Source organism: Mirounga angustirostris, unplaced genomic scaffold (assembly GCF_029215605.1).
Source record: "Mirounga angustirostris isolate CCGP_5_RB_7025 unplaced genomic scaffold, mMirAng1.0.hap1 SCAF_11, whole genome shotgun sequence".
NCBI classification, from domain to species: Eukaryota; Metazoa; Chordata; class Mammalia; order Carnivora; family Phocidae; genus Mirounga; species Mirounga angustirostris.
In genome coordinates, this window is record NW_026991719.1 from 35,951,283 (window position 1) to 35,972,943 (window position 21,661).

At 44.6% G+C, this 21,661-nt stretch overlaps 1 long non-coding RNA gene across 1 annotated transcript; it reads right to left on the minus strand.

The window, feature by feature from the left end:
• Positions 1-251: 251 nt before the first annotated feature.
• LOC135361919 (uncharacterized) lies at positions 252-20,009 on the minus strand. Its single transcript, XR_010406087.1, has 3 exons — positions 19,865-20,009; positions 7,128-7,367; positions 252-1,131 (listed from the first exon to the last, which is right to left on the minus strand). It is a non-coding gene; the product is annotated as an uncharacterized LOC135361919 (long non-coding RNA).
• Positions 20,010-21,661: the final 1,652 nt, after the last annotated feature.

The window sequence follows — 21,661 nt, forward strand, 5'->3', positions numbered from 1 at the left end:
CTTTTTAGTATCTGAAAAGCAATTCTTTGTTGCAGTGTTCCAAAGAAATAGGATTGCCACAGAAGCCTGTTGGTGTGTCCTTTAAGTTGGGGTACTGCTAAAGATCTAGCTCAGATTTGTACATTTCTGAAAAATAGAATCAAAAGACTGATACTTAACCACCGTTCTGCATTTTGGAAAACTGCACTTGGATTAAACCATTTGAACTTTATTCTTAGCTACATGAATACACCTAATTGAATGAAAATGTACATAGCCACCGATATTTTGAACTGACAACTTACAGGTCGGTAAAAAATTAACAACAGTTAAATTTTTACTATCTATATACCTAAACATTTAAAGTTGGGGGTTACATAAAAGGTTTTCATAAATCATTTTCTTTAGGGATAAAAGTCTCAAAGGGAATTTCTTCAACCACAAACTTCTGTCCATAAATATCAGACCCCTATAAAAATCACTTGATTTGAAAGGCAAGTCCATTTAAACTATAAGACTCCAGAGTATAGTGGGAATGCTTTTAACTGTCTTCTGAAAATGAGAGGTCATCTCCTTGTGCTCCATCAACATTTTAAATATACCACATTTCATCCAAAGATGCCATCTTACTACATGGTGCCCCAGTAAGCAAAATTACAGACTGAAATTTCAGGAATTGTATCAAAATGTGGGCAATCCCATTTCGTAGTAACCCATGGCGAATACCTCTTTTTTAATATCTGGAAGTAGAAGTTTTTCATTGTGTTGGGCTTTTCTCGTGTGGCTTATTTTTCCATTAACCTAGCGGTGTAGAGAAACCCTGTTTTTATGTGTAATTAGCAATAAAGCTGGCCAATTTACAAGTTGTTTATGAAGAAAAAGTCTCATGGAACTGAACCTTTGAGGAGTCCTCAAACTATTACAGGAGTGCCCTGTATAAGCGGTTCTCTGGAGATGGTTCTGCGTCCGAGCCTCCAGTTTTCTTTCCACGCACACTACAGTTAAGACGCCGAGCAGACTCCGCACCAGTATTCTGCTGCCCAGGCCTCACTGCGTGTCTGTCGAAGCACTCCCTGGGTGAGAACAAGTGTAACAATTGGTTTCCTTCCCCTTCTCACCATTCGTCCCCAAGGGTACCCTGGTGGGGGTCACCTGCAAGATAGCAAGAGTCGTATTCATTTTCTGTTTTCAACTGTATAGATGTTAAAATACTCAAAATGAATGCTTTGGATGCTGTGAGAGTTTCCAGGAGTCCTTTGGAGGGATTCCCTCGCGTGAAGATTGGGAAATGTATTAAGAGTGTTGCTGTACATCACCCTCCGGATCGGTCAAATTCTCATGTAATTCCCCACTCACCTAAAACACGGGGTACACCTTTGGAATTCAGAAGTAAAGATAACTTGGGGGTCTTAAGTCTGGTGTCTTAGAGTGAAGGAAGCGTTGCATCACGAAGGTTCAGAATCCCCTTGCCTTCGGACCCAACTGCTGCTTCCACCGCGGCTGTTGGCAGGAGGAAGCACTTAACGTGCAGGGCACCAAGCAAACAGGTCGACAGTTAGGGCTCAGTGTGTGTTGAGGAAAAGCCCTTGGTAATCCATTTTCCTAAGGCCTCTAGATGTTCAGGATGTGTCCCCGACCTAGTTCTTGATATAAATTAGTGTGTTCTGTTGGGTGAATAGGCAAAGAGTTTTTTCAAGCTGTGTGTTTAAAAACAGAAATCTAGATGGTGACTGCTCAAATTTGGTGAGTACCTTCCCTTACTGAAAATATTCCTCAGCAGGACTATTAATTAGTTCTTTCAGCCATCTACTTTCAGAGTGTCTTAAGCATTTAGGATAAATTTTTTCACTACAAAACAGGTCTTACACAGATTCCCCAAAGGCTAACATGTTCCTTTAGGAAGTCTGACTTAAAGACTTAAGACCATGAATGTGCTAAAGACTTACAAGCTAAAGCTACCAAGTCAGTTTTTGTGGGTTTTTTTTTTTAAGATTTGAGAAAGAGCACGAGCAGTGGGGAGGGTCAGAGGGAGAAGCAGACTCCCCCCTGAGCAGGGAGCCCGGCGCAGGACTCGATCCCAGGACCCCCCCTGATCATGACCTGAGCTGAAGGCAGACGCTTAACCGACTGAGCCACCCAGGCGCTTCCCTGAGTCAGTGTTAAATACCAAGTTTTTACTGTCTCTCATGACAGATTTTGACTTAAAGAAAAGAAAAAAATACAGGGGCACCTGGGTGGCTCAGTTGTTAGGCGTCTGCCTTCGGCTCGGGTCATGATCCCGGGGTCCTGGGATCGAGCCCCACATCGAGCTCCCTGCTCTGCAGGAAGCCTGCTTCTCCCTTTCCCACTCCCCCTGCTTGTGTTCCCTCTCTCGCTGTGACTTTCTCTGTCAAATAAATAAATAAAATCTTTAAAAAAAGAAGAAAAAATACATACCAAGCTCTTTCTTAGGTTGCAGTTAGCCTTCTCTTTTGCCCCAAGGTTGGACTTTTTAATTAAAAAGCAAAATCTAAAAATTTAGATTTGCAATAAAATATGAACAGATTTGCCTTTCTAATATAGCCACCGAAGCATGGTTTAGCAGTTGTTGCTAGTAATGCAAGTGCTAGATAAATTGGATGTTGAGTTATTGTTTGGCACATATTGACACAGCATTAAACACCTGAAATAGGGGCGCCTGAGTGGCTCAGTCAGTTAAGCGGCTGCCTTCAGCTCGGGTCATGATCCCAGGGTCCTGGGATCGAGCCCCGCATCGGGCTCCCTGCTCTGCGGAGAGCCTGCTTCTCCTTCTCCCTCTGTTTGCCGCTCTGCCTACTTGTGCTATCTCTGTTAAATAAATAAATAAATAAAAATCTTTAAAAAAAAAAAAAAAAACTTGAAATAGCCTTCTTAAACTAAGGTTAGCAGATACTCCGTTTGGACAGGGAAAAGAATCCAATATACTGTTTTGGAAGGAGTGCAGGCTGGAGAAGAACGTAGTATTGAAAACACCTTACCACCCATGATAACCTAGAAATGGCTACAGGATGTCCCTCCACTCACTGTGTTTTTGTCTCTAGAAAAGCACAGTGCCAAGTAACCAAGAGTAACAATTTTGAGTGCTCTTGAGCAGTAATAATTTATCAGTTTCAATTTACATTTAAGCTTTTAATTGCTGTTCTGCTATGAAGTTGATAGGCAATAATCATTACAAAAATCAATCCGGGGCGCCTGGGTGGCTCAGTCGTTAAGCGTCTGCCTTCGGCTCAGGTCATGATCCCAGGGTCCTGGGATCGAGCCCCGCATCGGGCTCCCTGCTCGGCGGGAAGCCTGCTTCTCGCTCTCCCACTCCCCCTGCTTGTGTTCCTGCTCTCACTATCTCTCTCTCTGTCAAATAAATAAATAAAATCTTTAAAACAAAAATCAATCCGAGGCTGAGAAGAAGAAGAAGAGTAATAATTTATATCCTAGGGAAGCTGGTTTAACTCTAGAATGTTTATTTTTTTTTTTTTAAGTCAAGAATGAACTGGAAATATAAGGCTAGGACCAAAAGGAGACATAACTAAATAATGTCATGCCTGAATCTCCTAGTTGGAGTTTGGTGTTAGGTTGGTTTAAAAGCAGTTGTTAAAACTTGGCCTTCTAAATTTGACTAACAAGGGGCGCCTGGGTGGCTCAGTCGGTTAAGCACCTGCCTTCAGCCCAGGTCACTATCCCAGGACCCTGGGATCGAGCCCTAGATTTGGTTCCCTGCTCGGGGAAGCCTGCTCCCCCTGCTTGTGCTTGCTCACGCTCTCTTTCTGTCAAATAAATAAAATCTTTAAAAAAATAATAAATTTGACTAGTGAGTCAGGAAAAGAAAAGTAAGGATGGGTTTTTTGTGTTCTGAATTTGTTCACCAACGTAAGTACTAAATCTGAAATGCAGTGTTACATTTTGCGTCTAGATTAAGAGAGGAAATATAGCTGCCTAAAACACTATATTGTCCCATATTTTATTTATTTTTTTAAGATTTCATTTATTTATCTGACAGAGACACAGCGAGAGAGGGAACACAAGCTGGGGGAGTGGGAGAGGGAGAAGCAGGCTTCCCGCGGAGCAGGGAGCCCGATGTGGGGCTCGATCCCAGGACCCCAGGACCATGACCTGAGCCGAAGGCAGACGCTTAATGACTGAGCCACCCAGGTGCCCCCATTGTCCCATATTTTAAATGATGCCAGACATCAACCTGCAACAGGTCTTCGCTGTGTGTCTCGTCTCGTGTGTACTCCCACTGAGGAACAGCTTTTGTTATGAATTTGATGTGGGGTTGCAATTTTTTTTTTTTTTTTTTTTTTTAAAGATTTTTATTTATTTATTTTGAGACAGAGAGAATGAGAGACAGAGAGCATGAGAGGGAGGAGGGTCAGAGGGAGAAGCAGACTCCCTGCTGAGCAGGGAGCCCGATGCGGGACTCGATCCTGGGACTCCAGGATCATGACCTGAGCCGAAGGCAGTCGCTTAACCAACTGAGCCACCCAGGCGCCCCGTGGGGTTGCAATTTTGAAAACAAACATGCCTTTTACTTTTTCTTAGTGCTGATGTGAGAGTAAGTACACTGAAAAATTATACACCGGTAGCTCAGATGAGGGTCTCCTGTAGGCACCACTTGGAATGAGAAGAAAAACAATGCTAACTAACACAGTCTTACTTTGTGTATGGTTCTTAACTTTGATCTCAACTAGGAATGTTTTCCCTCATTAAAAAAATAAAAAGCTGTTTATTCATATTAAAGCCCACCACAGTCATTCTGATTAAAGACATGCCTCCTTATGAAGCTTTCTGAAAGGGTCTGAATTTAAACTGCCCATGGCCAGCCTCAGGGTGGGAATCATTCTCATGTGCATTTCCCTCTGCTCTTTGTTAAGATGAGTTTCCATCAGACATGACTTGAGCTGTAACGATCACTCGGGAATAATACTTAACGCTGCAGCCATGTTACAGGTACTGAAGAAAGTGACCCTAAAGAAAGGAGGGGAGGGTGGGTATCGGAACCAAAGCACGAATTCTATGTGTGAAGTGCACTTCTCACTCAAACTCACATTCTTTTTTTTATTTTTAAGATTTTATTTACTTATTTGGGAGAGAGCACACGAGTACAAGCGGGATGAGGGGCAGGGGCAGAGGGAGAGGGAGAAGCAGGCCTCCCGCCGAGCAGGGAGCCCGATGCGGGGCTCGATCCCAGGACCCTGAGATCATGACCTGAGCCGAAGGCAGAGGCTTAACTGACTGAGCCCCCCAGGCGCCCCTCAAACTCACATTCTTTGGATAATGCCTTAAACTGTGGTCTGTTCCAGTTGCTCTCGATTTGAGTATGGTGCTTTGGGTCCCAACCTGGTCTCTGGAAAGCTCTGGACTCTGGACGCCAAGTGCACAGCCATTCATCTTGTGTAAACTCATTTGTATCCAGTCCGGAGAAATGCTAGTGTCAGGCATGTCCTCCCTGGGCTTTTTCAGATGTGCTTGTGTCTTTTCTGATAAAAAAGCCAGCTTTCTTGACAGACAGTCGGTGCCAATTTCATGTTTAAAGAAAGGTAACAAAATCTCTCTGCTTAGAATTAAAATGGAGGGGACGTCTGGGTGGCTCAGTGGGTTAAGCGTCTGCCTTCGGCTCAGGTCATGATCTCAGGGTCCTGGGATCCCTGCTCAGCGGGGAGCCTGCTTCTCCCTCTGTCCACCCCCCCTGCCACCCCCCTTGCGTGCACTCGCGCGTGTGCTCACTCGCTCTCTCAAATAAATAAATCTTTAAAACAAACAATAACATTAAATAAGAAGCAAGAACAAAGTAAGGGACAAAGTGTGCAGACTGGGTCAGCAGTCCCAAGGAGTGACTGTGTGTATGTACATGTAAGGACTCATGGTGGGTGGGCTTCAGCTCGTTCCCTTCAAAACACGGAAAGGATCACCCTGAGTGCACGCAAGAGAAGAAAATTCAAGCTAAAACGAGGACAATCAGAAGAAAATCTGGTGTACGACCTATAACAGCCAATGCTACTGTGAAAAAGATACTATTGTCAAGTTGAATTGCCCCAGAGCTGGCAGAATCAAAGCTCCAGATTGTCTGAGAAGGAAATGCATTTATATTGAAATGCTGTTCACAGACTGTGTGGTAATCTAAACTAGGAAAGTTTCAAACTTTGGCTTTAAAACAGCACGAGGATCATAGTCTATATGTTGTCAAATGAGTTTTGACCCACTTTTCACATATAGAGACTTTAAAAAAAGACTTTTTGTTGTTCTTGGGATAGTGATGATGTCTGGTAGACTGAAAGGGTTGAATCCCCACATGGACAGATACACTGCTAGTTTTTTGGGTTTTAAGTGAGTTAACGTGGTTTTTGGCTTTGTATGGGCTGAATCATAAACACACAGAATCATAAATATACAGAGAATAACTTCTACGAGGTGGTGGTGTTCTAAACTGGTCCAAGGGCTGATGCTGAACTGGCTGAATGAGGAACATCTGGGGAGCTTTTTAATTTATTTTTATTTTTATTTTTTTATTTATTCATGAGAGATAGAGAAAGAGAGAGAGAGGCAGAGGGAGAAGCAGGCTCCCAAGGAGCAGGGATCCCTATGTGGGACTCGATCCCAGGACCCTGGGATCATGACCTGAGCCGAAGGCAGACGCTTAACCATCTGAGCCACCCAGGCACCCCTGGGGAGCTTTTTTAAAAACCCAATGTCCAGGGGCGCCTGGGTGGCTCAGTTGAGCGTCTGCCTTCGGCTCAGGTCATGATCCCGGGGTCCTGGGATCGAGCCCCACATCGGGCTCCCTGCTCGGTGGGGAGCCTGCTTCTCTCTCTCCCTCGGCTCCCCCCCACTTGTGTTCTCTCTTGCTCTGCTCTCTCTCTCTCACTCTCAAATAAATGAATAAATAATCTTTAAAACAATTCTAAAAAAAAAAACAACAAAAACGCAACAATTTCTGCGTCCCACTCCTGGAAACTGAGCATAGATGTGGTGTGTCCAGGAATCTGTAGCATTTTTTTTAGGTTCCACATGCAACATGCAGCAGAGTTTGAAAACCATTTCCATAGGGCACCGTTGTTCTTTAAAAAAACTGGGGGAGGGGGGGTTTGCCAAACTGTAAAACTACAGACGAGTCAACAAATAGAACACCCACGCACCTCTTGGCCGGAACTGGCAAGTCTGCTTCGAGTATTATTTTCGTCAACAGAGATGAGGCTGGATAACCAGGTTCCCGTTGCGGTTCGGTGGGTATCCTTGAGGCGCAGTGCATAACAGAGTCCACGCCTGCTGCCGGATGGCCAGCTCAGGAGGTCACAGCGACCCGAGGCTGGCAGTTCCACGGGGAGAACTGCAAGTCGTATTTCTCCGGAGAAGGACCAGGAGGATCTTAAAGAATTCTAAGGAAAAAGAAAATAAATAAATAAACAAACTGGTGAATTCGGGAACACTGAGCATTGCTCATTGTGTGAGCAGAATGACCAGAGTGTAGCATTTCCTGGCTAAGGTGTCAGGGTCCAAAGGAAGGGATGGTGTTTCTCCGGAAGGGACGATGGGGGTCTGGGTTAGAAATGGCGTTCCGCACAGACGTGGGGGTCGGACACGACTGCCTTCAACCATTTGTGGAAACAAGATTCCTAGTCATCTGGTTGGTCTCCCCTGTGATTAGAGTCCCAAGAGCAAGAGGAGGCTGGCTTCTGTCAAATTTTCCTTGCCGAAAAGGGAAGTACTGAGCCCCGGCTCTGCAACTAGGGAGCGCTGCTTCTGCCCAAGACGAGTCCTCTAGCTTTCGGTCTGCAGTCCCAGCAGCCCAGCTCTGCAATATTCCCCGAACAAATAATGACAAATGAAATAGCGCTTTGAGCCATCTGTTTGAGTTGGTGCATTTTGCCTCTGCTGTTTATAAACCTGCTTCAGTAAGAAGCAAAAACAAAGCCCTGAGTTTAGCAAAAAGCATGGTTGGCTGAACAGCCAATTTCCAACTCAGAAAGAAACACGACTTAATTTATTTTTATCCAGGATGTTTTGGGACCGTGTGATTTACTTTAGAGCAACAAATGCATTCGAAGGAAAGCAAAGAAACTGGGGGTGGGGGTGGGGGTCACAACTTCGGGGTCGTGTTTTTACGTCTCAATGTGGCTTTGTGGCTGAAATTAGCAGGAAGAATCTTCTGGAACCTCTGCCTAAGTAGTTCACCCAGTGGTTCTCGGTGGTGCTTGGGAGAGGACTTTCATGGATGACCAATGGCGGTCAGCTCGGTGCGGTGTTTGCTTTGGAAAATTCCAGTGGGGATTTTTCCCTATTGGTTTGCTCGGTGCTCTCACGAGATAGCATTATATGGATCGCGAAAAGACGGCTCTAATCCTCATCACCCCGTGAGGAAGCTACAATGGCCTCGTCCCGGGGAGAAAGCTCCGCTCCGAGAGCTTTAGCAGGCTTTCCCGGGGTTTCTCGGCAGGGAGAGGGAACCACAAAAACGTGTTTTCTTTGTCTTCGCTGGGGGCCGAACGAAGCGGGCAAACGCACGGCCGCAGTTCAAAGGCACTGGGCGGCGGGTCCACTGCCATCAGCCACCGGGGAGCCAGGGAAGGTGTCCCGCGCGCCCCGGGCACGAACCTACACGGTTTTCTGTCCCGGAACAGATCGTCGGCACGTCACAGCCGCGCGGGGGCTGTTTTGTAATCGGGCAGCTGCCACGCCCCCGGGGGAGAGGACATTAAAGACCTTTTTTGTCCACAAACCGGTTCCTCTCTCTGTCGCAGAAAACCGAGGCTGAGCTTTCGGTTTGCGGGGTGGGGTGGGGGTGGGGTGTCCGACAGAGGTCAACAGAAAAAACGGCTTGCAAGGATTTAAAGTTATTCATAGAATAAACTCTTAGCATGTGTTGCATTTTTCCCCCCCAATAGGTGATCTTTTTTTTTTTCTTCTGCTTTCTTAATTTACTACCAAAGCACAAAATCTAATGAAATGGCCCTAAATAAGCGAGGTGCAGCTTCTGGGGCTTTTGGGGCCTCTACTCAATGTCAAGGGCAGCAATGCTGCTGCTTCCACCGAAGGCCCCACTTTCAGGAGTTTTCCGGTGTTTATTTTTATTATTATTATTATTATTATTATTATTATTATTATTATTATTATTATTTTACTTAGTATTATTTTTTAAGTAGGCTCCATTCCCAAGGTGGGGCTTGACCTCACCACCCCCCGATCAAGAGTCACATGCTCTACCACCTGAGCCAGTCAGGTGCCTCCCCCCAACTCTGGGGCTTTTTTAAATCATTTTTTTAACAATGAAAACCCAACTGAAAATTGCGGCCTGGCAGACAATTCTGTTTAGTCCTCAGCTGGCAAAGCACGCTCTTGCCTGAAAAGGCAGGCATAAGGAAATGAATATGGAAGCGTGTCCTCGGTCATGTGATTTCTCCAAGTTTGCTGTACCGGGTGTCTGTTCCTCCTCCGCTGGCTCATTAAAAACAGTCCCCAGCTTTGACGTCTTGCTAACCCCATCACACTCCACTGACCCTGTTGGGAAGTCCCTCCACGCGAGGAGCCACACACAGCAGGAACTAAATTAGTTCACAATGCTCCCTCCCGAATCGAACCCGCGCAGTTGGACTCCAGGGCACAAACACCACACCTTAGCATCAATCAGATCAAATTCTTTTTTAAGTCTTTTTTAAAAAGATTTTATTTATTTGAGAACGTGCACACGCAGGGGTAGAGGGAGAAGCAGACTCCCCACCCCCACCGAGCAGGAAGCCCAACATGGGGGTACTCGATCCCAGGACTCTGGGATCATGACCTGAGCCCAACACAGATGCTTCACCAACTGGGCCACCCAGGCGCCCCTGGATCAAATTCTTTGTCATAGTTATGGTCCGCTAGAGCTGACCTGAATGATTTAGTAAAAATAGATGTCTCAACCGCACAATAATTTGACTTGCGATCTCTGTATGTAAAATCTGCCTGATAACACAGAAGCACTTATTTTTGTAATTTTTTTAAAGCCTTCATAAATAGCGATTCCAGTAGGTTCACTCTGGGCTTCCTTAAGGACCTCGTAGGAAGCCGGTACTCCCCGAGGACAGCAGCTGTTTGGAGCACGGGCTGTTAACTCCACCCTAGAAAGCACCTGCGTTCTGACTGAAATGTACAGTTTGCAATGTACTAAGGACAAGCAGAAGTCTTCACAGGTTCCTTTCCTGTACGGGATCAAAACAAGTCCGATGGATCAAATGGGGAGAAATGAGGCCTCCTGCTGGTAGTAAATGGTTTTGTGCCCTTCTCTTTACCTATACCCTCAGCCTGTCAATGAATTTTAGGGTAAGGAATTAGAAAGCTGCCTCTAGGTAACTAGTTCTCAACTATGCCAGATATTAACATTTTAGTAACTGGAAAGCAGCACCAGTCTCTCATTAGCATAAATCTCCTTGACTGCCCACGCATTCTACCCTGGAAGAAAATACATTTTCCCCCATGAGACTCAAAGCTATTTTCATTGGGAATAAAAATAAATGCAACCCACAAGCATCATTTTTCCCCCGAAATTGGCTCTTGTGGGGGAAGATAAAGGTTACTCACCACTAAGAGATTTCTAAAAGCTACAAGAGGTTCTGATTTGAACAGTGTGATTTCTCATTAGCTAATGACCCCACGAATGCCTGGTTAAGAAAACCTACATGGACTGGTGTAGGTCAAAGGGTACAAATCTTCAGTTTTAAGAAGAATAAGGTCGGGGCGCCTGTCTGGCTCAGATGGTAGAGCATCTGACTCTTGATCTTCAGGGTTGTGAGTTCGAGCCCCTGGTTGGGTGTGGAGATTACTCAAAAATAAAAAAAATTTAGGGGTGCCTGGGTGGCTCAGTCGGTTAAGCATCTGCCTTCGGCTCAGGTCATGATCCCAGGGGCCTGGGATCGAGCCCCGCATCAGGCTCCTTGCTCAGCCAGGAGCATGCTTCTCCCTCTCCCACTCCCCCTGCTTGTGTTCCCTCTCTCGCTGTGTTTCTCTCTCTGTCAAATAAATAAAATCTTAAAAAAAATAAAAAAATTTTTTTAAAAATTTTTAAAAAAGAAGGTCTAAAGATCTAATGTACAGCATGGTAACTATAATTAATATATTATTGTAGACTTGAAAGTTGTTGGGAATAGATCTTAAACATGCTCACCACACACACACACACAGCCAACTATGTTTTAACTATGTGAGGTGATGGATGTGTTAATTATTTTGATCTTGGCAATCATTCTACAATATATATGCATATTATCATGCTGTGCACTTTAACTATATACAATTATATTTGTCAATTATTACTCAGTAAAGTTTTGACGTTCATTATTTTTAAGTAATCTCTATACCCAACGTGGGGCTCGAACTCACAACCCAGAGATCAAGAGCCTCATGCTCTACCAACTGAGCCAGGCAGGTGTCTGCAAAGATTCCTTTTTTTTTTTTAATTTTTAATTTTTTAAGTAATCAGTAAAGTTTTAAAAAAGCAAACTGCAAGAATAACTAAAGAAGCAAACAAGATAACCAGATGGGAAGCTCCCAGGGGTCCTAAGGAAGGGATCCAAGGAGGGTGGGTTTCTAAACACTGGGCTGGTCCCCAAACCTCATACTCTGAGGATCTGTCTGGTCAAAATGAGGCAGATGAGAGAAATCAAAACAACACCGTAAGATTCTCATAAAACTGAAACTGCTCCATTTAAAAGATGGTCCTATGATATTATAGGATCTTTGGACCTTTTAAAATTCAAATGTCCATCCTTATATGATGATGATACTAGTGGGTTGTTGTTGTTTTTTTAATTCTCTAACTTGTCAAAACACAAAATTGGCAAACTAATGTTGGTCTCCTTTAAAAAAAAAAAAAAGTGGGGCGCCTGGGTGGCTCATTTGGTTAAGCAACTGCCTTTAGCTCGGGTCGTGATCCCAGGGTCCTGGGATCGAGCCCTGCATAGGGCTCCCTCCTCAGCAGGAAGCCTGCTTCTTCCTCTCCCACTCCCCCTGCTGTGTTCCCTTTCTCACTGTCTCTCTCTCTCTGTTAAATAAATTAATTAAATATTTTTTTTAAAAAGTGATTGAGATCTACACATATAAGCAGATTGAAAGTGGAGGCATAGAAAAACATTTATCATGCAAATGGAAGTGAAAAGAAAGCTAGGGTAGCAATACTTATATCAGACAAAACAGACTTTAAAATAAACTGTAGGGTTGCCTGGGTGGTTCAGTCAGTTAAGTGTCTCTTTTTTTTTTTTTTTAAGATTTTATTTATTTATTTGACAGAGAGAGACACAGCGAAAGAGGGAACACAAGCAGGGGGAGTGGGAGAGGGAGAAGCAGACTCCCCGCCAAGCAGGGAGCCCAATGCAGGGCTCGATCCCAGGACCCTGGGATCATGACTAGAGCCGAAGGCAGCCACTTAACAGCTGAGCCACCCAGGCGCCCCAAGTGTCTGACTCTTGATCTCAGCTCAGGTCTTGATCTCAGGGTCGTGAGTTCAAGCCCCACGTTGGGTGCCATGCTGAGCATGGAGCCTACTTAACAAAAAATAAAATAAATAAAAACTGTAATGAGACAAAGAAGGACACTACATAATCATAAAGGGGACAACCCTACAAGAAGGTACAACAATTGTAAATATTTATGTACCCGACATGGAAGCACCCAAATTACATAAAGCAGCAATTAACAAACATAAAGGAAGAAATCAATAGTAATACAATAATTGTAGGGGACTTTAACACCCCCACTTACATCAATGGATAGATCATCCAAACAGAAAACCAACAAGGAAAGAGTGGCTCTGAATGACACATTGGACCAGATGGGTCTAACAGATACATTCAGAACATTCCATCCTAAAACAGCAGAAAACACATTCTTTTCAAGTGCACATGAAATATTCTCCAGAAAAGATCACATTAAGCCACAAAGCAAGTCTCAATAAATTAAAAAAGACTTAAATCAAACCATGCATCTTTTCTGAAGACAACGCTATGAAACCAGAAATAAACCACAGAAAAAAAAAAAACCTGGACGGAACACAAATACATGGAGGTTAAATAACATGCTACTAAACAATGAATGGGTCAACCAAGACATTAATGAGAAAATCAAAAAATACATAAAGATGAATAAAAATGAAAACACAGTGGTCCAAAATCTTTGGGATGCAGCAAAAGCTGTTCTAAGATTATAGCAAGCCTACCTCAAGAAGCAAGAAAAATCTCACATCAATGACCTAACCTTACAAGAAAAGGAGTCAGGAAAAAAAAAAAAAAAAAGCCAAAACAAGTAGGAGGAAAGAAATAACAAACATTAGAGCAGAAATAAATAGAAACTAAAAAAAAAAAACAATAGATCAATGAAACCAGGAGGTGGTTCTTTGAAAAGATCAACAAAGTTGATAAACCTTTAGCCACACTGATAAAAAAAAAAAAAAGAGGGGGGGAGGGACTCAAATAAACAAAATCAGAAATGGACAGGAGAAATGACAACCTACATCACAGAAATACAAAGGATTATTACAGTACATTATGAAAAATTATATGCAAACAAATTGGACAACTAGAAGAAATGGATAAATTCCTAGAAACATAACGTCCCAAAACTGAATCAGGAAGAAATAGAAAATATGAACAGACCAGTTACCAGCAATGAAACTGAATCAGTGATCAACAAACTTCCATCAAACAAAAGTCCAGGACCAGATGGCTTCAGAGGGGAATTCTACCAAACTGTTAGTTAGTTAGTTAGTTAGTTAGTTAGTTAGTTAGTTAGTTATTAAATATTTTATTTATTTATTTGAGAGACACAGTGAGAGAGGGAACACAAGCAGGGGGAGTGGGGGAGGAAGAAGCAGGCTCCCCACTGAGCAGGGAGCCTGATGTGGGGCTTGATCCCAGGACCCCTGGATCAGGACCCGAGCCAAAGGCAGATGCTCAACAACTGAGCCACCCAGGCACCCCACTACCAAACTTTTAAAGAAGAGTTAATACTTATTCTTCAAAAACTATTCCAAAAAATAGATGAGGAAGGAAAGCTTCCAAATTCATTCTATGAGGGCAGCATTACCCTGATTCCAAAACCAGATAAAGACACCACAAAAAAGAGAACAGGCCAGTATCTCTGATGAATACAGATACAAAAATTATCAACAAAATATCAGCAAACTAAATCCAACAATACATTTTAAAAAATAATTCACCATGATCTAGTGGATTTACTCCAGGGATATAAGGGTGGTTCAATATTCACAAATCAATCAACGTGATCCATCTTATCAACAAGAGAAAGGACAAAAGCCATATGATCATTTCAATAGATGCAGAAAAGCATTTGACAAAGTACAACATCCATTCATGATAAAAACCCTCAACAAAGTAGAGGTAGAGGGAACATACCTAAACATAATAAAGGACATATATGAAAAACCCACAGCTAATATCATCCTCGAAGGGGAAAAACTGAGAGCTTTTCCCCTAAAATCAAACAAGACAAGGATGTTCACTCTTACCCCTTTTATTCAACATCGTACTGGAAGTCCTAACCACAGCAATCAGACAACAAAAAGAAATCAAAGGCATCCAAATTGGTAAGGAAAAAATAAAACTTTCAGTATTTGTAGATGACATGATGCTATATATAGAAAACCTTAAAGACTCCACCAGAAAACTATCAGAACTAATCAATGAATTCAGTAAAATCGCAGAATACAAAATCAATATACAGAAATCTATTGCATTTCTATACACTCATAATGAAGTAGCAGAAAGAGAAAGAAAACAACCCCATTTACAACTGCACCAAAAAGAATAAAATGCCGACAAATAAACTTAACCAAGGAGGTGAAAGAGCTGTACTCTGAAAACTATAAAACACTGATGAAAGAAATTAAAGATGACACAAACAAACAGAAAGATATTCTATGCCCATGGATTGGGAAAGCCAATATTGTTAAAATGTCCATACTACCCAAAGCAACTTACATATTTAATGCAATCCCTATCAAAATACCAACAGCATTTTTCACAGAACTAGAACAAATCATCCTAAAATTTGTATGGAACCACAAAAGACCCAGAATAGCCAAAGCAATCTTTTTTTTTTTTTTAAGATATCTATTTATTTATTTGAGACACAGCGAGAGAGGGAACACAAGCGGGAGGGTGGGGGGGAGAGGGAGAAGCAGGCTTCCCGCAGAGCAGGGAGCCCGATGCGGGGCTCGATCCCAGGACCCTGGGATCATGACCTGAGCTGAAGGCAGACGCTGAACGACTGAGCCACCCAGGCGCCCCTAACCAAAGCAATCTTGAAAAAGAACAAAACTAAAGATATCACAATCCCAGATTTCAAGATAAATACAAAGCTGTAGTGATCGAAACAGTACGGTGCTGGCACAAAAACACACAGATCAAAGGAACAGAATAAAGAGCCCAGAAATAAACCCATGATTACAGGGTCAATTATTCTACAACAAAGGAGGCAAGAATATGCAACGGGAAAAAGACAGTCTCTTCAACAAATGGTGTTGGGAAAACTTGATAGCAACATGCAAAAGAATGAAATTGGACCATTTTCTAACACTATAGACAAAAATAAACTCAAAATTGACTAAAGACTTAAATGTGAGACCTGAAACTATAAAAATCCTAGAAGACAGCACAGGCAGTAATCTCTCTGATATTGGCTGAGGCAACATTTGTCTAGATATGTCTCCTCAAGCAAAGGAAACAAAAGCAAAAATAAACTATTGGGACTACATCAAAATAAAAAGCTTCTTCACAGCAAAGGAAACAGTCAACAAAACAAAAACACAACCTACTGAATGGGAGAAGATATTTGCAAATGACCTATCTGATAAAGGGTTAGTATCCAAAATATATAAAGAACTTATACAACTTGCAGAACATTTTTTATACTAAACCACCATTTTGGTAAGAAAAATACACAGTCACATACACACATACACATGTATGCACATACACACATACACACATACATGTGTGTTTCTTATTCCTATAACATCTTCAGAATAATTTTTAAAACACTGAGGGTGCCTGGGTGGCTCAGTTGGTTAAGTGTCTGACTCTTGGTTTCAGCTCAGGTCATGATCTCAGGGTCATGGGATTGAGCCCTGAGTCGGGCCCCATGCTGACTGGGGAGTCTGCTTGAGATTCCCTCTCTCCCTCTCCCCCTACCCTGCTCCTGCTCTCTCTCTCAAATAAATAAATCTTTAAAAAAAATTTTTTTAAACTGGTAAAATTGGTAACCTCTGAGGGAAAAAAATGTATGCACATGAACTGACGATAGAAGCAACACATTTTTCAATATAAACCCTTCATACCTTTTGCTTTTGCAACATGTCTATATCATTAACTCAATAAGATTTAAAAATAAATTACTGTCACTGAAATGATAAAATTATTAAAAATAACAGAATTATACAACACCAAAAAAAAAAAAAAAATCCAAATAATCCAATTTAAAAATGGCCAGAAGCCATGAGCGGACATTTCTCCAAAGACATCCAGATGGCCAACAGACACATGAAAAGATGCGCAACACCACTTGGCATTAGGGAACTACAAATCAAAACTACAATGAGATACCGCCTCATACCTGTCAGAATGGCTAAAATCAATAACACAAGAAACAACAGGTTCTGGTGAGGCTGTGGAGAGAAAGGACAACCCTTGTGCACTGTTGGTGGGAATGCAAACTGGTGCAGCCACTGTGGAAAACAGTATCATCAAGTCTCCTCTAAAACTTAAAAAGAGGGGCGCCTGGGTGGCTCAGTCGGTTTAGCATCTGCCTTCAGCTCAGGTCATGATCCCAGGGTCCTGGGATTGAGCCCTACATCGGGCTCCCTACTCCATGGGGAGCCTGCTTCTCCCTCTCCGGGCCGCTCCCCCTGCTTGTGCTCTCTCTCTGTGTGTGTCAAATAAATAAATAAAATCTTAAAAAAAAAATGAAAATAAAAAGATAATTACCATACAATCCAGTAACTCCACTACTGGGTATTTACCCAAAGAAAACCAAAACACTAATTTGAAAGGATACATGCACCCTTATGTGTATTGCAGCATTATTTACACTAGTCAAGATATAAAAGCAACCTATGTGTCCATCAATAGATGAATGGAGAGGCGCCTGGGTGGCTCAGTCGGTTAAACGTCTGCCTTCGGCTTAGGTCATGATCTCAGGGTCCTGGGATGGAGCCCCGCATCGGGCTCCCTGCTCGGTGGGGAGCCTGCTTTTCCCTCTTCCCCCCTGCTTGTGCTCACGTGCTCTCTCTCTCTCAAATAAATATTTAAAAAAATAGATGGATAGTAAAGTTGTGGTATATATACACAATAGAATACCACTCAGCCATAAAAAAGCATGAAATCTTGCCATTAGCAACAACATGGATGGAGCTAGAGGGTATTATGCTAAGTGAAATCAGTCAGAGAAAGACAAATACCATATGATCTCACTCATGTGGAATTTAATAAATAAATGAACAAAGAAAAAAGAGAGACAAACGAAAAAACAGACTCCTAACTCCAGAGAACAAACAGATGGTCACCAGAGGGGAGGTGGCTTGGGGGGATGGGTGAAATAGGTGATGGGGATAAAGGACGGCACTTGTTGTCATGAGCGCTGAGTAATGAATACAACTGTTCAATCACTATCCCGTACACCTAAAACTAATAAAACACTGTACGTTAATTCTACTAGAATTTAAAAATAAAATAAAACAAAAAAATTTTTTTTCAAATGGAACCTGGAAATCTGAGAGCAGCTCACCCATGGTATGTCAGGAAATGCTGAATTCCAAATGACCTGATTTGGAATGGAGCTGCTCCTGTTCACTGAGCAGCTGATTTCTAGTCAAGAGCAGGGTGGAACAGAGAGGAGGAAGGCGGGTTTATTTTCTGTAACTAGAAGACTTGACAGGTCAAAGGACCCCCAGCCATTAAAATCTTACCTTGATCTGGTTTGTTCACGGATCCACAGGCCCAGGGAAGATTCCCTGCATGTGGATTTGGAGACAGAGTCCCCCACGCAGAGATTTCTGGAAGTAAAGGGGGAGATCGGCTACCTTTCCTAGAACTGGCCATCACAACGTGCCCCTCTCCCTTGGCAAAGAAAGACCACGTTGGTCTGCTCGTGCAGGGGGTGCTCCCCAGGCTCCCCGCACCCTTCCCCGCCCCACAGACAGCCAGTCTCCCCTCTTCTTGCTTCATATCGGGGCCTGAGGCCGAGCCTGATGAGCCCCGAAGTTCCCCCGGCTAGGGTGGGGGGCCGTTCACATCCGAGCATCAGCAGGGAGTGCTGCACTCAGAGGAACCCCCAGACGAGAGCAAGACACAGAGGAAAGCTACATGTGTCTATTCAGAATCGCCAAAATGTGGAAACGGCTCGAGTGCCTATTCATAGCGGAATGGATAAACAGAATGCACTACAACTATGTCCGCACGATGGAATATTTTTCGGCCACCAAAAGGAACGAAGTACCCGTACACGCCAGGACACGGATCAACCTTGGAAGCATCACGCTCCGGGAAAGCCAACGACCAAATATTCTATGATTCCATCTGTCTGAAATACCCAGAATAGGCGAATCCATAGGGACAGAAAGAGTAGTGGTTGCCTGGGGCTGCGAGAGGGGTGGGGATAGGGAGTGACAGCTAATGGAATCGGTTCCCTTTTGTGGTGATAAAAATGTTCTGGGGGCGCCAGGGTGGCTCAGTCGTTAAGCGTCTGCCTTCCGCTCGGGTCCTGGGATCGAGCCCCGCATCGGGCTCCCTGCTCGGCGGGAAGCCTGCTTCTCCCTCTCCCACTCCCCCTGCTTGTGTTCCCTCTCTCGCTGTCTCTCTCTGTCAAATAAATAAATAAAATCTTTAAAAAAAATGTTCTGGAACTAGATAAAGTTGATGGTTGCACGACACTGGGACTGGACGTAATGCTAATGAACTATACGCTTTAAGGTGATTAAAACAATGCCTTCTGTGTTATGCTGATTTACACACGCACACACACACACACCCGTGTGCCTTTTCTGCCTGGGGCTGCAAGGAAGTCTCGCACCCCCTCAGCCCGCCCCCCACGGGTTCCACAGATACCCTCCTGTACCTTCTCTGTTGGCCAACCCTTCCCGCCCCCTGCCCCCCACCCTACCCCCACCCCCAATCAGTAGCTATTGTGATTGTGCCGAGTCCACAACGGGCCGGGCCCAGCCCAGCAGCCTCCCACACCTGACCCGGGGCTATCCCAGGGTTCAGCTGTGGGGACTGATGATCGGCATATTCATCACAGTGATTTTCTCACCTGAATCCCTTGCTTCTGCCTCCTCGCCCCAACCCTCTACTCAGACCTAGAAGGGGAGCTCTGGACAGTCTCCCGGAGACCCCCGGGGCCCTGAGGCCCAGCGGTCAAAGACAATACTTTGTTGAAAACCTGAGCTACGGCCACGGCTCCCAGACCCAAGCCAGCCAGCCTCGGAGGGGGCTGCCCCGCGGGATGGGCCCTCCTCCCAGGGCACAGCCTGGCCTCCAAAGAGGGGCGGTGCGGACCCCATCGGATCCCGCAGCCCAGCTCCGGGGGGTGCCACCAACACAGGCCCTCCGAGGCCCGGCGCCTTCTTCTCTAGCTGGTGTGCCCACCCCGGCTCGCGGTCGCGACCTGTCACAAGCACCCCGGGATCACCTACTAAGCCCTCCTCCCAGGTCCCAGACACCCCAAATCAAGAGCAGGGGTGTCCTGTACGCTTTAGGAGCCTGACAGGTGGCCAAGTCCCCAGAGGAGGCCTAGTGCTGGGGAAGCCACCCTCCCCTCGCCTCGCAGACCTCAGCAGGGGGCCCGGCCCTTTGCCCCCCGGGGGCTCATGGGTAAGGAAAACTCTTGTGTGCACCTGAAAGGGTTCCCGGAACTTCAGTGAGGAAGCCGGCGCGCTCCCTGAGGCTCCTGCCCCATCACGAGCAGTCGTTCAAACCCGAGCGGGGTCCGCGCCAGGCCCTGCGGCCTTGACCTGGGTTCTGCCGGCGTGGACCGGCCGCGCCGAGCACCTGCGCGCAGAGCACCGGAAGTCCCCGGGAGCCGGTCCAGCCGCGAGACGCCGCGGTCCCCTTGGCAACCGAGCGCACGCGGCCGGTGCTCCGGGACGGGGGTGTGGTGCCCTCTAGAGGCCACGGGGCCGCACGGCCGGGGACGGGGTCGGCACTAGCGGGCTCCTGCGCGCGCCGGAGGCCGGCAGGTGCGGGACCGAGGTGGACGCAGAGGCGAGCCGCTTGTTCAAGGTCGTAGGGAGACGCAGATCGGAGCCTTCCGGAGTCGGCCCTTTGGTATTCCGCCGCCGCTCGTTAAAGAAAGAAACAAAAAACCCTCGCACACTCACACCCGCCCGGAGCTAATGAAGCTGAAGTGAGGGGGCCCCTCGGCGGGGCCCCAGAAATGTATTCACCTGGTCGTGTGTATTGCTACAGTTTGCAGAAGTGAACGATTTGAGCTGTAATTAATTAAGGTCGCTCTCTTCCCGCTCTGACCCTCTGTCACACTTCCCCTCTGGTCCTTGGAGAGGCCCAGGGCCTTTGGGGTCTGGCTAAGGGGAAGTGGAGTTGGGAATACATTGAGTGTGCCTTTAATGGGAACTGTTTACATATGCAGTTATTACCGGCCATCCCGGGGTAGGAATGACTTCCGGGAATAATCCCACTGCCCACCTGGCATCATGACATCGAGCACTACAGCAGCTGGGGCGTGGGAGGAGGAGAAATGAGGTTTGAAATGTGCAGAGCGCAAGCTAGTCTGTGGGAAATTCTTCCAATCTCCAAATGCCTCAACTTGTGAGCAGATCAAAACAGAAATTTGTCCTCCCAAGAATATCATCAATAATGCAGTGAATATAATTGCAAAATCCCTATAAAATGAAATTATTTTTCAGGTGTATCCATATGTAACCAATAGAAACAATTCTGGCATGGAAAAATAAACTAACAAATTCTTTTTTCAGATCATACCAAAGGAGAAAGCGATAAATTTTGAATAGAGGTAATAAATAGGTTCTTGGTTTGTTTAATCATCTACTTAATGAAGTGAAGTATATGAACACAATGGGAAAATATTTAAATTTCTTGCTGATTTGACCAAAATACTGACAATGACAAAGATAACAGAAATCTCATAATAGACCTCCACAAGGCATTGAGGTCAAGTGGGCTAATAAGTATTGTTAATTCAGAGTATTTGAGATTGGTCCCTGAACTTGAATCCTTGATATGCCCTGAAAATGTACAGCTTTTCTATAAAAGAAACTTGATAGAGGTTTCCCCATATTTGACAGCAGTCCCCCAAATGTATACAGCATTACTAATAACAAATTGAGAAGCCGAAAATTTTCTAAACTATCAATAATGAAAACCAGGGCGCCTGGGTGGCTCAGATGGTTGAGCGTCTGCCTTCGGCTCGGGTCATGATCCCAGGGTCCTGGGATCGAGTCCCCAAGGGACCCTGCTTCTCCCTCTGCCTCTCTCTCTCTCGTGAGTAAATAAATTAAAAATCTTTAAAAAAAAATAATGAAAACCAAATTTCCATCAACTACGCCAGAAGAAAAACAGAATAAGTTATCTTTCTATCCTCTTGCTAGAAAATGATACCACAAAATTTTTGTCATACAAAAAGGTGCTCAAAGAGTCTGCAGCCAAAAATTATA